Source organism: Pempheris klunzingeri, chromosome 3, assembly GCF_042242105.1.
Source record: "Pempheris klunzingeri isolate RE-2024b chromosome 3, fPemKlu1.hap1, whole genome shotgun sequence".
Lineage (NCBI taxonomy): Eukaryota > Metazoa > Chordata > Actinopteri > Acropomatiformes > Pempheridae > Pempheris > Pempheris klunzingeri.
Window position 1 is genome coordinate 10,405,837 of NC_092014.1, and position 18,613 is coordinate 10,424,449.

Consider the following 18,613-nt stretch of genomic DNA (forward strand, 5'->3'; position numbering starts at 1 on the left):
GAAACTCCTGGTGGGGTTTGTAATGACCTCAAATGCCATGGAAAGAAATTGTGACAGGTTGTGACCCTTTTGGCTTTCCATACAGGGGGGGGGGGGCCATGGAGCAGATCACATAGCTCATGCTTGGTTTTTAGTAAACCGCGCCTCAAAGCAGAAGGAACTGTGTTTGCCATGTTTCCACACAGCCCTGCCCAGCTGGCTCTGCTCTCCCTCAGCCGGCAGTCTGAGGTCTGGTCAGGAGAAAATCCCTCTGGTTTTACACACTGTTTGGGAAAAATGACTTTGGACTTTGTTGTGTAGTGTATTATTCACTATCTGAGGCCTTGGCCTATTAGTAGCAAGTAAAGCTGCCACATACAGCCCCGGTAAATTAGGCTTTCTGCTGTTAACGCAGCACCAGGACTCATACATGAAGTGTTGGTGCTGTACTTGACAAACCCGTAGCACAGGACAGGCAGACTGAGAGGAACTCTGACACCTCAGTATGTTTCCCTGAACTTCCCTTCGAGCTGGTTTACTTTTAGGGTTAATTTAAATTTTGATTTATGTCTTTGCACCCTTATGTAGTTCTGAAGATGTGAGGTTATGTAGTCATGTGAAGAAAATCCACTAATCATAGCAGCCAGATACGCTGCTGCATCAGACTTTGGGAGGTGGAAAGAAACAAACATCCTGTGAGAAATGTACATTCACATATGAAGTCAGCAGTTATTATTATCATTCATTCATTAATAGTAAATTATTATTAATTTGGATGTAAATAAAATTAACAAATTCCTCTTTGAACATTAGTAAGTCTTATTTAACACACACCAACTGGAGCAACACTGTCTTATTCACAGATTATTGTCATCTTCTTTCTTTATAGATTTAATATAATAAGTAAAACAACTGACTAAGTGTACTTGTGTAAGGGCGTGTGCACAGTAGCCATGTCAGGCCCCTGTTGACCCTCAGGGTGGCCCCCTGCTCTCATGCACCCTCGTGTGATGGCTGAGTTTCAACACTGGGGGGCAACAAACGCCCTGAAATTAAGACGTGCACCAAACGTCACTCACAAAAAGTCTCATTGTGTGTTCTTTAACGTATTATATAAGGAGCGCAGGGAGGATCAGAACAAACATGGGTTACAAATGTTTAAAAGATGCCTAAAGACTATTCTGATGCGACTTTTTAAACTTCTGCCAATGTTACGGTTCCAAAAGTGAGTTTTTAAACAGAACGCACTGTGTTTGGTGAGAGCTGAAAATCTGTGTTTAATTATCTAAACACCATCCATCATTATCTATCATGCACGGAGTGAATGTTGCATATTTCTTTCATGAAGTTTCCACCATCAGTTAAGGCTCTGGTGCCCAGTGTGCTTTTAATAGGACGGCCTGAGCATCACACACAAAGCAGACTATACAGAGCTCATGCAGAACACTATGATATGTACCGTGTGGTGAGTGTGTGACAGCTGTACGCTGCACTGGCTGCATTTCACCAGTTACACATGCTTAAGGGCCCTGAGGCCAATCTGATGTGGGAGCCTCTTCTTCTGTGCTGCTCTGTGTACGTTGTTCCCTGTCGCCTTAGAGCACCCGTCAAATACAGCTCACACACAGTAAGGCTGCACATCACAGCTTTATCATCATCATCATCATCATCATCATCATCCTGTGCTCCAGGTTTACTGTGTGCCATCTAGATTATAAACCTTTCTTTTTTTTTAGCAATATGAAACACATATGCACAAATATTAACAGAAAAAACAGGGTTTTAAAACTTGATTTATGATATAAAATGTGGTTTAAAGTCACATAATGTGCCGTAGATCTTTAATGGTGTAAATTCAATTTACATTATTTAGATAGAAGTAATGCAGGAGCCCTTTTGGCCTTTTTTTCTTCTCCCTGCACACAGATTTCTTTTGTTATTTATATGTTTAATTGTTTGATTTCAGGCAGGAAAGACAAAGATATACAATTTTAACTTGTGTGAATAGACAAAGCCTGTAAAAATAAACCTAATAAACAATATTGTACTTTTGAGATACAGATAGTTTTGGTTTGATATAAAAGCATGATATACATGGTTTAAAGATACATTCTAAACTATGAAACAAGCATTCAAAAAAGAACAATAAAACAAAAAACATATTAAGATTAATCTAAAGTGAAGTCACGACATTTTTGAGTGTGAAGTTAAGTTTGACCGACATGACCAACACTGTGTATGACCTATGGGCTACAAAAAACTAGCTCAAACTTGACTGTCCTTAAATATAAACTCCAAATATAGAGATTAAGACTAATTATAAAGGAACTCTTCAGTAGTTTGCTTGGAAGCTTCCACACATCTCATCCCAGTAACCATGAATTATTTTTAGAGGCCTACAAAACCTACAACAATGATGTAGGACAAAAAAAAATCTTATTTTATAAGAAACTTGTTAAATATGCACAATGTGTGTAAGTATAATGTGTAAATAATGAGTCAGTCCTATAGTTTTGTTGCTGTAAATGAACAAAATTAAGTAAAAACAGCACATGATTACACTACAGCATGTGTATGGTTCACACATACATGATTTAAACCACCAACCATGGGAAGATTCTTATATATATATATATATAATATTGACATGAATTCATATGCCTTCTTTTATTTGGCCTCATTTCTGCACATGGTCTGAGGGGCTTTAACATCATTTGATGTTAGGAAATGAGTTTTTAAAGCCTCTAGTAATATTTTTTGCGATCACCCTTTAATAAATGAACCTGGATTGCCTCGCCCCTCCTTCCTCCTCCTCCTCCTCCTCCTCCTCTCGTCGCATCCTGTGCTCCCATCTCTCCTCATCCTCCGCCCTCCTCCACCTCCTGTTTTTCTTTTTTTTCTCCTACATGGTGACTGTGCGCTGTGTTTAGGAGGGACATGCTCTGCCTCTGAGCTTTTATTATTATTATTTTTTTTTTCTTTTAGGGACTCTCAAGGTCACAGCCGGGCGTCATGACTTTTAAATGACCACCATGCAGCAGCCACTGGTGTTATAACCCGACTTGTCTCCACCTCCACCACCACCACCAGCAGCAGCAGCAGCAGCAGCAGCAGCAGCAGCAGCACTTCTCTGGCTCCTCTTCAGGGGAAACCACCACCACCACCACCACCACCACCACCTGCCGACGCATCCCGCACCATATGACCGTCTCGAAGGTGAGTTTGCCTCAGCCTGGCTCGGTGTGTGTCCCTGCTGCAGCCGTGCTGGTCGGTGCATGTCGCTAAACCGGCTGCACCGCCGGGAATCGGACAGTTTTATTTCAGGCTGCACACTTTGCAGCGTGGCTCCGAGCTGCAGCGCTGCCATGCGGCTCCACAGCCTCCTCCGAGCGGCCAGGAAAACACACAGCTCAACTCCAGGCTGCAGGAGAGTTTGAGGCTGTTTCATGCGGTTCCTGTGAGGCAGCGTGCAGGTTAAAATACACGTGTGCTTCCACCTGTCAGTGAGCTTCTTTAATGGTGTTTTTAATCCCTGTGAGTGGATGCAGCGTGTTGTTTTATGGTCGGATTCAGAAGTGAAGTGCACAGCTGCTGCTCAAACTGATCAGACTCACGTTTCTAAACGACCTTTTAGTCACTGACGTGGCTTTGAATGAATCTGATCAATGTGGAGAGGAACTAACGCTTTGTCAAGAAAATGTCAGGAAAAACTCCAATGTGTTAATTTTGCTGTCCTATCCGATGGAAAAGCAGAAGCTGGAAGCAGCAAACTGTTAAATGATAAATTAATCATCTTGATTGTTTCAGCTCTGAATAAAACTCAGGTCTGATCTTTAGTTTGTTTGGAGGATGCCTGAAGTTTCCCCACATCTCACTTTAGAAACCAGTGAATTATTTTTAGAGCTCAGTCACAACATTTTTCTAAAAAACAAAGTTACATGGATTGAGTTTTTTCACAAAAATCTACAGAAACTGCACAAATATTTGTATATAGAGCCGAAAAGACGAGTAGAATCTGCAACAATACTGATTACTGATCTTTAAGGAGCTTCAGTTGGTCCATTATGAGTCCAAAATTTTTTTATCGTTGACTGATTATTTTCTCCATTAATCATTTTAGCTAAAAAGGTGGAAAATGGCCATTATGATTTCACAGTCCAAGGAGAAATCTTCAGATTTCTTGTTTTATTCCACCAACGGCCCCCCAAAAAAACTTTCATTTGTTTCTATCACGTATATTAAATACGTGTATTAGTATATTAAAAGCATCAAATCGTAGTGCCCGAGAGACCCGAAGCAGCAAATGTTCTGTATTTATCTTAAGAAAAAGAATCTAATAAGCAATATATGATCAAAATAGTTGATAACTTTCTGTCAATTGACTAAAATATTAATTAACTAATTGTTTTATCTCTAAATAAATACATTCTTTTTTTATCTGACAGGCACCTGAAGCTTCCCCACATCTCAATTTCAGTGGTTTCCACTGATTGTAATTATTTTAGATGATAAAAACAAAGAGCTGTCTGTTAGTGCTCGAAAACTACTGGAACTACGTAATATTCATTTGTAGTATGAAGACTATGAGTTGGTTAATCTAAATGTCATTAAAAAAAAAAAAGAAGAGTAATCCCCAAGAATAGCCATGATTGATTAACTCTTCAGGTTTCTTCACCTTACATCAAATATATTTTGATTTTTAATTATTAATTTGATTATCTGAAGATGTCTAAAGTCTCATTAATTGGAAAAAAAATAATAATGTATGAAAATAATTGTTGGTCGCAACCCCTGATTCATTAGTCCCATCAGAGACAGTATCTTGGCATACATGCAGAATGTACTGTACTCTACCCATTCAGTTAATGTAAACTTCATGTCTTCATGCCTGCAAACATTAGTCAGGTGAAATGTATTAATTTTGCTTTGCGGGTGGCTCTGTTCTGTCCATCCACCAGTTCACCAGATGGTTTGGATCCATTGTTTTTACTCACTTCTGTCTGGATGAACATTAACAAACTCAAGACAAAGAAAAAGCAGTTTGAGAGCTCCAGTTTTAATGACCCGGGTCTAATGGTCACCACATGTGGATCAGTGGGAGAAATGAAGGACTTTGTGCCAGTTGACTCCTCCAATGTGGCACGGCACATCACCTCCAGGGGGGCAGGTCCGGGGCCGGCAGAGTGTCGGAGCTGGAGTGCAGTTTAAAATTGGTCCGGCCAATCATTCAGCATTAATATTTATGGACGTTTTGCTTATTTTCATTAGCATGGTTTATGGCACAACAAGAGCCGTGTAGTTCTGTGAACTTGGAGTGAGACAGCTCAACATTGTGTGAAATACACTAATAAATACGCTTTCTTTCTGCGCGTTAGATGAGAAAATCAACACAACTTTCATGTCTGTGCTTTAAGCACAGAATTTAAGCTTGGAGCGTAGCTTAGCATAAAGGCTGGAAACACGGAGGCCAGCTAGCTTTGCTTGCAAAATACTACAGAAATATGCCTGCTGACACCTCTAAAGCTCACTAAGAAACACGCTGCATGTTTAAGATTTAACTAAAGGGTTACGTATTGTCCTGTCGCTAAGAAACAGTTAAGGAACGTAACTCCACCCAACTTAAAGGTTCTCTATACGACACTCAGAACATTATTATAGCAGTACAAACTATTTGCTATGTAAAGGCACAGTGGAGTATTGGTGTCCTGAGCAGAGAACAAAACTTCTCCGTCCATTTGTTTTGGTTGCTGGGAAGGTCGTATTTGCATCTTAGTGTGTGTGAGTCTGTGAATCGTTCAATGAATAAACCCTTGGCAGTGAAACGGAGCAGAAAAACGAGTCAGAGCTGCTGCCCAGCGACAGACTCGGCTAAACTACTGAGCCAATACGGTTGCACCAAAAGCTAAGAGAGGACGTCAGTCAGGAGTTGTGTACAGAACGAATGAGAGACCCGGCCATGGAGCTACAGCGGGGTACAAAGGCGCTGACATGAGAGTAGCACCGATCTTCTCATCTATCTCTCAGCAAGAGCAAACTATCACATTTTCCCCAACAGTTTAACTATTCCTTAACAAATTAAAGGTCGTGTTTAGGCTGTAGATTTAACATTTTGCTCATTCTTAAACTTAAAAACATACTTCCCACTTCTCTGTCCCAGCTCATTAACAGTGAGGTCAGTTACTACTACTTTGGCTTTGCAGGATGGTGCAGACATGTTTGATAAGGTGACTGTGGTCTGGTGCAAATATAAATGTAGGCGCTTGATAAGAAAATGTGTGAAGACCTCTAATCTAAGTAACCCGCATTCTGAATGTTGAATCATCAGCTTTGCCTTTACCTCCACCCGAATGCTGTTTCAGACTGCAAAAGGCAGCACTGCGCTGGGCCTCAGAAGTGTGACAACGTGGGTCATGACTCTTGGTGTTGGTGTGGAGTGACGAGGTGTCATGCCAGCACTAGATCTGTCGTCCTGTCATCCACCTAATGGCAAACTCCTGCCAAAATGAACATTAGACTAATGAGTTTGCGACACATCTTTGCTTGTGGGGAAACAGAACCTCACCCTTTAAACATGGGCGAAGCAACACGTCTTCATGGTCTTTAGACTTTTTTTTTAATGAGGAGCTTGTGGTATTTGAAGACATTGTGCTCTCTTCTATTTATTTCTACTCTGTCTCTGGTGAAATCCGTTGTGTACTTTCATGTTGGGCTGTAAAAAGCCACCCTGTATCTCTGGCATGTTATCACTCAGGCTGTTAACACATACCTGAGATTCTCCCACTTTGTCCAACCTGTGACTTGTGCAGTTTGCTATGTAAGAAGCTCAGTTCTGCAGACTCACCAGAAGCAAAGACTTCTTGTTTTTCTCCTGAGCTCCTTCCTGTGAAATAAGCTCCATTTATCTTGTGCTATATCTCGCTGTCACCCACGTCAAAACAGTAACTAGAGCTGCGTTCAGGTTTCTGAGATGACACACAAACTCGCCGCTGGTCACAGGTATCAAAGTCCTACTTGCTGTAATAACTGCTGTGAATTGAAGGCGTGCTTTTGAGCAAACAGGCCCTTAGACCTGAGCGCTGTGTTGACCCTTAGGCAATATGTCTATGCTTATGTGCAATAAAGCCTTTACCAAATAAAAGGAGGTGTAGAATGTATTCTAGACAAACTGTGTGATTTGATTACCTCAGAAGCCTGTTGGTGTTTACTGTAAAGATTGCAGTGAGCACAGCGGGTGTAGAGCTTTCAATCTTGTGGAGGAATAAGACGTAATGAGTTGGACATCTTGTACTAGAGCTGAAACAAATAGATTAATTCACAAGTTGATCGACAGAAGAATGCGCAACAATTGTGAGAATTCTTTTCTTATAATCAAAAATACCATTAATTCATTGATTCTTCTCTCAAATGGAAAAATATGCTAATGCTGTTTTTTTGTGGTCTTGTATGGTCTTTAGATCTACTTAATAGTTCAGCCGGAGCTTTCAATCACATCACATGATCTTCACTGATAGACAGGGTTTGGGACTGTTAGTCCAACACGAACAAGTGTTTAAAATGCCCATTAAATATGGAAATTCAAGCGTCTACACTTCCTTGGCTACTGGGCCGTCCTCATCATTTATTAGTTGCAGTTGCTTATAAAGTCCAACTGTTCCTGATGCCCAGATAACGTACAGGCTGCTCTCCCAGCAGCGTTAGGACTGCAGAATGTGTCAAGTTTGTGGCATTTTAATGGATCATCAGGTGTTACTCCACACAGAGGTGAAGAAACCAATTAAAAGGTGGTAAGTCATTACGTAACTAGGTCAGGCTGTCGAGGTGTGTGTGCGTGTGTGTGCGCGCTGAGGACAAATCAAGGTGGTAATATCCTGTAGGTTTATGATCAATATCGAGGTAAGTGACCAATCATTGTTTTAGTATCATCACTTAGATAAGATATTCCTTTATTAGTCACACAGTGGGGAAACTTACAATGTCACAGGAGACACGAGGAGATATAGAAAATATGTACTGCTACGGTCTAGTCTAGTCGTTCAAATCTGAAAAAAATACTACTATAAAAAATACTACCACTACTATCACAACATCAAGGAGCCAAAGATACTATCCTCAAATTGCTTGTTTTGTCCAAAACCCACAGCTATTAAATTTACAACAGTATGAAACAGATAAAACACATAATCCTCACATTTGAGCAGCTGGAACCAACAAATTGATTAAATAAATGTGTGTATTTTTGTCCCCTAGCTGCAGCTGAAACGGTGTGTGTGTGTCATGTATTCCTATTTGCCCTTAATGCTGGATTATATCACTGATTTAGAAACAAGTTGGAAACAGCTTAAGGGTGAATGAGATCATCTCTCATGTCCTCTGTTGCTTCACCGTTAAATTCAAACCAGACGGCGTGCCCTGAGGTGGTGGTGATGGTGAACCTGATGTCGCCACTAAATGATGCCTCATACACGATTTTACCTCCAGAACAAAGCCCGCAGTGGTCAGTCCACCGCCACGCCCCACGGCGTTCACTCAGCACTAAGGGTGATGAAGGCCCAGGTGACTTCATGGTGTTTGTGCTTTGCTAGCAGCTGTTCTCAAACTGTCAATGAAACAACTGATGCAGACTTTTAATGTCTGTGATAACAGTCCTTATATGAAGGACAGAAACATGTGGAACAGTTCTTTTTTTTTTTTTTAGGATTTTGTCTTTAAAAATCTTTCCCGGCGCTCTGGTGCAGCACATACCGTTAAGACTCATGGCCTAACCTCGGCGACCCGTGTTTGATTCCAGCCTGTGGCCCTTTGCTGCATGTCACCCGTTTCTCAACTATCTACCGTCTGATAAAGCTGTATGTGGCCAAAAAATCTTGGGGAAAAAAAAAAAATCTTTTATCTTTAGAAAAAGGAATAATCTGGTGTTTTAATTGCATTTTAGTAAAAACGCAGTTGGGTCATTAAATTCACACAATGCAACCTTTGCCAAACAGTGACCACTCTAGCTATTGACAGTTACTGGACAATGGTAAATGCTAAAATCCAGTAGCACTGGTAGAAAAGAATCATAGAATCAGCAGACTCGCTCATTTAAGTCTGTAATTCAGCAATATCATTAGGTTACATTGTCCACTGCAAGATAGTGGTCACACTGACCAGAGCCAATAAGACTGTGGGGTGTTTAAATAAATTCTAAGTCTGCTAAAACAGATGCTTTTTATTGATTATTCACCCGTCACAATTTCCTGAACTTGCTTAAGGTGATGTCGTTCTTGTTTTGTCTGACCAACAGTTTAAAACTCAAAATATTCCATGTTACAAAACAGCAAATCCTCACATTTGAGAAGCTTTAGACACATTTCAAATTTTACGCAAGATATTAATCTATTATTGGAGTAGTTGCTGAGTAGTTTTCTGTTTTGCCCGATTCCTCACTTACTCTCTCTTTGCAGCGAGATTGTTGTCTGATCCGCAGACGTGTGAGCAGTGACTGATGTGATAATTACGCCTCATCAACAACACTCTCTGTCAAGTAGGCAGATGCTGACATTTTAAGTGGATTCATGATCTGGCACTTTGTACTGTAATCAAATCTGATCCTTGAAATCACAGCGAGATGTTTTACTGATGGATTTTTATTTTTGTGAATCGCTTGTGTTTGATGCGCTCGAGGCAGCAGCCAAACCGAATCTGCCATATTTTGGTGTACAGGCTTTACGAAACAATCTGCTGGTGGATGTTAAGGATGATTACTGTACTTGTCCTGACAATGGTTTGAAAATCCTAAAATGCTGTTATGTAACCGGAGAGTCTGCACGTGACCGCAGAACCTCTCACTGTTATTGTCACACACAGACCGCCTAAAGACCACCAGCTTCCCCCAACAAACCAGCTCCTGCTGTTTCTTGTCACTGCAGGGCAGGGCCACTTACACAGCAGAGCATAATGACTCTGTAAACAGTAGCTTAAAACAGTAGCGTGTTTGTATTTCCAGTCTGTGATTTTTTTTATCTTCACTGTCACTCAGATCATTTGCGGCAGGTTGTCCTGCACGTTTCTTACATGACAGCTGTCCGACTGTTTGAGGATTATCTGGTGCTGCTCCCACGTGGGGCAAACAGGGAGGGGATTACTAAAAAAAAACTGAGAGAGAGAGTCTGGATTTGTGCAATGTCGAGCTCACCGTGTTCTTGTACAAGGTTTTCAGGCTGCAGGGAGGTGACGCTGTGAAGGCCACAGGAAAGAGGAAACCTCAGTGCTCTAATAGGACACTGTTAGCCCTTAATGTCTGAGCCACAGACCTAAAGATCTGTTTTCTGAAAAAGGAATGGCTGGCGATCTTTGAAAAACCTAGAACATAATTTTTAAAAACTTACAGCTGTTGTGAGGATATTTTCTGCAATACTGCAGGATGACCTCTGCTCCAGTCGGAGCAGAGGTCATCCTGCATCGTTGAGAAGCAAGCATCAAAAAGTGCCAAGTGATAAAAGAGATTTCTGCACACTAAGATCTGTTCTGTATCATACCCTCATCAGAGCATACATGATACACCAATGGACAGGGCAGGTAAAAATAACTAATCCCATTCTAATCACTGGCAGTATGTAATACACCTGTGCACACCCTGCTGTTAAAGGCTCCGCCTATTGGGAGTTGTAGTTTTTAAGTACTAATGGAGTACTGAGAGGCATACACATGGAAGCTATACTTGTTACTAAAAAAATCGGACACCATACAGTTTCATAATGTAGTGGCTGGGTTTGATTTATGGCGGCTCATACCTGATCCTTTTCAGAGGTTTTTAAGAAGAAAGCATCTCAAAATACAAAGAGAAAGCTTAAAATAAAGTGAAATGCTGCACAGATGCAGAGACGATCCAGTATCTCACAATTAAGTAGCAACAATAAAAAATGTCTGTTAAAAATAAACACTTTATGTAGCAGAGGTATGTTTTTCATCTTTTTAACCTTTGTTAACCATTTTGTGACTCACTGGTTGGGAATCACTGTCTTAGAGCTTTTATTTTATCAGAGTTCGGATACATTTTTCGTCTTCTGGTGCAAAACATCAGCAGCTAAAGGATGTGTTTACTGGAGTAGGACTGTCTCAGTGCTGTTGTTTCTGCAGTTGGGGGGTCTTAATCGCGAGGCAGATGGGTCAGCAGAGACTGATTCATTATTCATGAAGAGAGGTAGATGGCCTCTTACGCTGTGTGTGTGTGTGTGTGTGTGTGTGTGTGTGTGTGTGTGTGTGTGTGTGTGTGTGTGTGTGTGTGTGTGTGTGTGTGTGTGTGTGTGTGTGTGTGTGTGTGTGTGTGTGTGTGTGTGTGTGTGTGTGTGTGTGTGTGTGTGTGTGTGTGTGTGCGCCAAACCATATTGATTGCAGAGCCTTAAAGTAGCCCTAATGGTTGTACCTCATGAAAAATGCTGTCGGAGCAAATGACTGCTCGCTCCCTGACAAGGTATGTGAACTGTGTTTATTTAGACTCAACAAGAACCGTCAACAAGAAATTCTGTTCACAGATTTACAAGTTAACTGGAGTAAATTCTTTGACATACAGCACATGTTCAGAATCCTTCATAGTATGTGTGGGGTCAAAGCAGCTCACGTCATAATAATGTCCACCACTGTTGCGGAGTGAAATATCTCAGCAACTTTTAGATGGGTTTTGAAGCCACTTTGTGCAGACATTCATGGTCTCCAGAGGCTGAATCTTTATGTTTTTGTTGAAGACTTTTCATGTGGTGCCACCTGAATGCTGTCGTTTATGATTTTCAGCGATATGTCTCGACTGCTGTTGGATGGATTGCCATGAAATTTGGTGTAGATGCTTCTGTTCCCTCAGGATGAAATTGTAATGACTTTTTTTTTTTTTCCAATCCCTCATCTTTAAATCCATCATCAGGCCAAAAGTTTTAAATTTTCCATTATTTTGGCTTTTGACCAAATACCTGCAACTGATGTCAATCTGATCCGCCTTGCTTTGTGTTTAGCATGCTAACATGCTAAGCTAACATTGTGGACATGGTAAACCTGCTAAACATCAGCTTGTTAGCTTTGTCGTTGGGAATGTGTTAGCATGTTCATGTTAGCATTTAGCTCAAAGCATCACTGTGCCTCAGTACAGCCCATAGACTGTATTAAAGAAGTGGTCGCAGCCTCCGGGTCCGAAAAGGGAAGCCAATGTGGAAGTCCCTTAAACCTGCAGTCTTTCTAATGGCCAGCAGGGGGCGACTGCACTGGCTTCAAACAGAAGTCTGTTTGTATTGAGGTCTTCACTTGATTTATTACCTGAGAGGTGGATCATGGCTAAACCTAACCAATCAGGGGCAGGGACAAAAAAATTAATCAAGCTTCACTTCTGGTCCCAAAGAACAAAGATGGCAGCAAACAAAATGCTTACCTGACTTCAGAATCAGAAATTCCCGCATGTTAAATAAAAAAAACAAACAACATTTTAGTTTAGTATGTAGTGCTTGTACGCTCCTCACAGTAATCTCAACTGGAGCTATTTTTCCTCGGTGTGAGAGGTCTCAGACAAACCGCTTGAGCAGTAGCCGTCGGCGAGCTGCACATTCTGTGTGTCGAGTATCACAACACGTTAATGCAGTTAGCTAATGGGTTTGATCTGATTAGCAGTGGCCTCCCTCAGCCTGATAACTGGGCGTGCACTGCAGCAGTGCACCGTCTCTGTATTGTTTACAGAGAGAGGCCTAGCCTATATAAAGGCAGGCTAATCCCCTTGAGTCACAGAAAGTGAAACTCACCTTGACAACAGTTACTATGGTTAGGATGGACGGGCGACCTTAGCTGGCGAGGCTCACTGACACTGTATTAACTGAGATGTCATGTAAGGATCCCTGCGACTACTTTGGTCTGCTGAGAAACATGCTCATTGCCTTTCTGAATAATTAATCATCCTTAAGCCAATTTGTTATTTAATATTTATTAGTTACATGTATCAAAAAGTAAATCTGCAAAAAAAAAATGCATCTCTTTACCATATTAATTCCCAAGGCAGCGCCTCTTGAACTAATTTTAGAACATCAAACCTCATTTTGAGCGGTTGCAAACATTTTCCCTCTTCCTTCTTCTCTTTGAAGCTGAACATTTTTAATTGTGTCAGGAGCTCTCGCTGCAAAGGCTGTCGGCTGAGCGTCCTCACTAAGTTGTAATTAATATGAGATAACCGAAACCCTCAGGAGGCTACAACCTGGGACACACTCGTGCCTCCAATCTGCGACGTGACGTGATCTGTAATTATAATTACCTTTGAAGATGTGTGGGAGATTTTTTTCAATATTAATTTAAAGTGTTTCTTAATAGGAAAACTCCACATACCGTTGAGACTTTAGGCAGTATTTTATATGCTTCCTCTTTGTTTTATTTTTGTGAAATTATTCTTACTGAACGACTTCAAGCAAGTTTATCTTTTTTCCATCTTCTTAGAAACCAAAAACTCACGAACATAGGTGATAGAAATGGATTAAACGGTGTGCTTTGTACTATAGCCTACTAACTTTAGCATGTCTGGTTAACCAGCTTAATACCCACAGTGGTGTTACTTTCAGTGCCAAGAGGGGCTAACAGCACTATATTGGGGCTTACTAGTTACATTCCCAGCCACTGTGTGGGAGCTGATCCAGGATTATAATTCATCAAACTAAATACAACTATGTTATAGTGTAGTTTTAGTTCTGAATTTCGTAAACAAATCAACAAAATGGAAGTGTAAGACATGCTGCTAAGTGCCTGAGCTTTAACCGTATGCAGAGCTGTCTCTCGGTAATGTGATCATCATGTGTTGTGTGCACTACAACCTCCATCCAGCATGTCTTGAGGCTTACCGTAAGTCAATGAAGGAATTGATTTGGTTTCCAGCTCATCAAACCCAGCCGATGTGTGTTGTTGTGCTCCAGACGTTTGTGAGTACGTGTGTTTGTCTGCAAGATCGCATTCTTTGTGCATGTTATCACCGTCGTAGCTGTATGTGTGAAAACTGATTCAATATATACCAGATTTTAACTTCCATGTGATTCTCGGTCTTAAGAGCGAGTAAAGTGCATTTTTCCTGCGTGTTTCTTTGATGTGAATTCAGGCATTATTGGCTGTACAAATGATCCTTCGCTGCCAAAGTTGATGTAAGCAAGCAAGGCTGTGATTTTACTGAACGGGAACTGTTTCAAACAGATGTGTTAATGTAGATTTTGGAGTGAATCAGACATGAGAGAACAAGGTGCACCGCACAGGCATGCAAACGTGAGTCATGTGAGATTTAAACGAACTGGAGGTGAGATCACCATCACACAATGTACTTTAATCGTCCATGTGAGGAAATGTGGCTCTTTATTTGAAACCACAGGCATCTGCAACATAGTTTTAAAATGACTATTTATCATCTTATCAAATACTTTGCTCCCCACATCACCTCCTGTCTGCTGATCGCCATCACCTTTCTGTGTTTGATCTGCCTGAACGGATCACAGTTTAGTCGGTCATCACCTCTGACGTGTGCAATTACAAGTGCACAGTGACTACACCAGGAGGGACTTCGTTTTTCCAAAGTTTGTTTCCAGCTACTGTGAAAAAGGTTTCTCAGGTTATGCCTGACAAAGATGTGACCCAGTGACCGTATCAGTGGACTTAGTCACACCTTGACCTGTTGAAACACATGAGCAGATTATGATCTGATCTGAAACTTGATCAAGCGTGTTGTATTTTCAATTTACGTGTTTGTGTTATTGTCGCTCTGAACATACCTTTATTCTCACAGTTGGTTTCTTTTTCCAGTTCCTTAGAGCATAGGTGAGCTGAGGTTGGATGTGATTTTATATTGCATATATTTTAGAAATATATTCATATATTTGAATAAATGTAGGGATTAGACACTTTACGAAATGTCAATAGATCAATGAATCAAATAACAAATGGGGAATTTTTGGTGAATTTAATACCTAAAGCCTCGGGGAGATTCATGACACGATGCAAATTTTCAGCATATCCAATATTTTCACCTTTGTGAAGGCTGATAAAACCACTCTCTACCATCCTCTTCCCTCTGAATGGAAATAAGTTTTATCAATAAGTACGCATGTTTCTCATTAGTTCAGAGATGAGGCTCTCCCACTGGATTGACACTGAACTCAAGAGCAAGAGACGCTTATTCACACTTTGGTTTTGGTTCACTGGCTTGTTTGCTCTGTGAGCATCACCCTCTTTTTCTTTTCTTCCATCTGTTCGTCGACATGTTGTTTTGCTGTTTGACTGAATCTTTGCTCACCTGAATCCTAACAGTCTCGCCAGCATCCGAGCACTCTTGCTTGTCTTTTGTTCCCAACTGTATCAGGTTCCCAGGGTCGGCCCCACAGTTTGGGCCTAAAACTGGCCTGATTTAATCTGACAGTGCTGCCATGTAACTAAGTGCATAAGTACATTTACTCAGGTACTGTACTAAAGTACAAATCTAAGGTACTTGGACCTCTAAGAGGAAAACACTCGACTTTTTTCTCCACTACATTTGTCTGACAGCTTTACTTTTCAGATTGCTACTATTATCATTATGATACAGATTATTATACTCTTCTTGTCTAGGTAATATGTAAAGTATTTTTTAATGAACTGAAGGATTTAGTGTTCCCTTTTTGGCTGGAAAACAATTCTCCTCCTTTTTAAGCTAAATAAACTATTTAAAACCCACCTCGGATCAGCTGGTAAATGCGTCGTCACAACGCTGAACACGGGCTGTGTTTCTGAGCTCATGAAAAGTAAGATGAGATATTCCTAAAATAAGATATTCCTTTATTAGTCCCACGACAGAGGAAACTTACAGTTGACTCTTTAAAACAAACATGATGATTTTATAGACTGTGACGCAGTAGTAGTAGTTAAAATTAGCTCAGTCTTAAACATCAACAGCAGCAAAATGCAACACACACATGAAGGAAGCAGCAATATGAATCCAAAGACATCAGATATACAATAATAAAACATGGAGAGGGACCACTTTACTGCACTATGAGTACTTTTTGCTGATAATTCATAGTAGTAGTAGTTTCTTAAGTTTTACTTAAGTAAAGAATCTGAATACTTCTTCCACCGCTGATCCCTGACTGTACGCAAATGCACACTGTATTGTCAAATAAGTTGCATTTACATTTTTCATCACAACCAACACTGAGCAGCATTGGCTCAGCAGATGCACTCTTTTTATATATAAGCTATCACTGCATAGGTCGGACCAGGAAACTGACATCACAGTTTGCAACTGAGCGCCTTTTAAAGTAGAAAGAAATCTAAATTTACAAGTTTAACATTCACAAAAGTAATACTGTTTCCATTCAAATCATTTTTCCTTAAAGGTTGAACTTAGTTTCATGCTCAGTCACCCACATTATCCCCAAATTGAGTATTGATTCATATAAATAGCACATTCAGTACAAAGTGGAACATTTTGAAATGTTTTGACTTTGACCTTGTTGGATCTTTGACTTGCAGTATCTTTCCTGTTTGTCTGTGCAGGCGTGGCTCCTCATTTGCGCAGTAAAGCAACAAAACCACAACATGCAAATGAACAAGCTGAAGTAGCCTGACCTTTTTCTTTCCTCATGTGCTGCTCAGTACTCTCATATTACTGCCATACCAAGCTACAGCAGGAAGGTGTTGGCCTCACCAGTCATTTAGACAGTAATTTGCTTTCTGAATGAGCTGTGTAAATTAATCTGTCTTTAATGGAGGTTTCTGTGTGCACTGGACTCCAATAGCTCCATGTGATTTATTCAGCCGCTGACTGCACCTGTTCAGCTGAGTGTATCCTCGAATGGGACTGCAGTGTTTGCTCAGTTGGTGAACACTTGACCATTTAAAGCTCATAGTGAAAACACTCAGCTCGAGCTCCAAAAGCCTTAAACCCCATTACAGCAGCATAGGCCCCAAACTGAAACAGTGGATTGTACTTGGCGCTGAAACCAGGTGTTTTCCAGTCAAAACAGTCAGACGGTTAATAAGGAATGACAAAGTGAGGAAGGGAAGGTCATTCAGTCTCTCTGTAGTGTCAAAGGCTCTGGCCCATTTTCTCACAGCAGCCAGCTATTAGCCTACGACTGTGTGATCTGTGATCAGAGAGCGAGCCTTGTGGTTGGAGCTCTTTGGGAAGAGTCACAAGCTTTTAGGACTCATGCCCTGTCCTTATTGATAATTGCTACAACTCACACACACACACTCGCACTAGAAATGCCAAGGTTTAATCCAGAGCCAAGAACTAAATGAGAGGAACAGTAAGCTGCCAGCAAAGTGTCTATGAATCCAAGTTATCTGTCTGCACTGATAAGAGGAGTATAAACACAGTGACATTGGCCCATCAGTCTGTCTGCCTGATATCTCTGACACACCTCTGGCACAGTCATACTGGCTATCAAACGCTTAATCGGTCAGCTGGGCGTGTGTGCTTGGTCACATTATACCAACCTGTAGTACTTGTTATTTCAGGTTGTAGCAGTATTCTTACTATTCTTTTCTGTTCTTCAGAATAGCTGGTTTAATTTGACATATGAATGTGTGTTGATGTTGGGTGTGTGTGTTAAATGTTGCGTCACACTGCTGCCTTTGATGGGCCAACCGCTTCCCGCATCTGTACGAGTGTGTGTGTCCTGCTTCTTATCTCAGCGATGGTGTGTGACCGTTGGACTTTGTTGTGTATTTTGGGGAGATGTGTTTGTTGCCAGCTTTATCAGTAGTGTATATGTATGTGTGGATTTGTGTGCGAGTGTGTGTGTGTGTGTGTGTGTGTGTGTGTGGGGGGGGGTCACGTACATTTTTTTTTTTTATGCACTAAACACAATTTTGAGCTACAACCACTTGGACAAAACATATTTGGCTTTGTTTGTTTTTACATACAAAGCTTCATGTTACAAAATCTGCTGGCCTTAGAAATTTTTTTACTGTGAATGTTGATTTCAGTTTCAGGTGGTTTAAATATATTTTTTTAATGACTTTTATTTCTTTTTAAGCATTTTTACACCGTTACCTTTACTCACATAAAGATATTCATTAATTAAACCTTTATTTATTCAGGGTGGTCCAATGCAATTCACTCTCCCAAAGGCAAAAACATAAAACTTACAAGACTGCAAATTAAGGATGAGGATACAGCTGAAAACGGTAAACTAAACACTAAACCAGCATTAAAAACAGCTGAAACACAACAGTACGGGATAAAATCCAAGTTTACCTTAAAGATCTGCACCTCACTAAGATCTAACCGATGCAGGTGCAGGAATAATTATGACAATCTGAATGTTTTACCACTGGTGTGCAGGCATGCACGTTTGCAATAACAGCGATTGATCAGCCCCTCGACTGCAGCCCTGTTTGACCGTGTGAAGGCCGGCTTTTTTCACCCTGTCCTCTCATCGACCCGTTAGCCTCTCCTAGCCTCTAGCGCTAAAGTGGCATTACATAATGTTTCAGTTTGACTCGGAGTGATTGCCGAAGCCATGTGAATGGTTGAATGGGTTTTGTAGCAGCTGGGCGTCCTGCCAAACAATCCAGCCAATCTAATTCTGAGTGCAGGACGTAGCTCTTTGCGTTTACTCTAAGGGTCTGAGGGACTTTGCAGAGGGACGGTCAGAAATTATAAGAAGTGGAA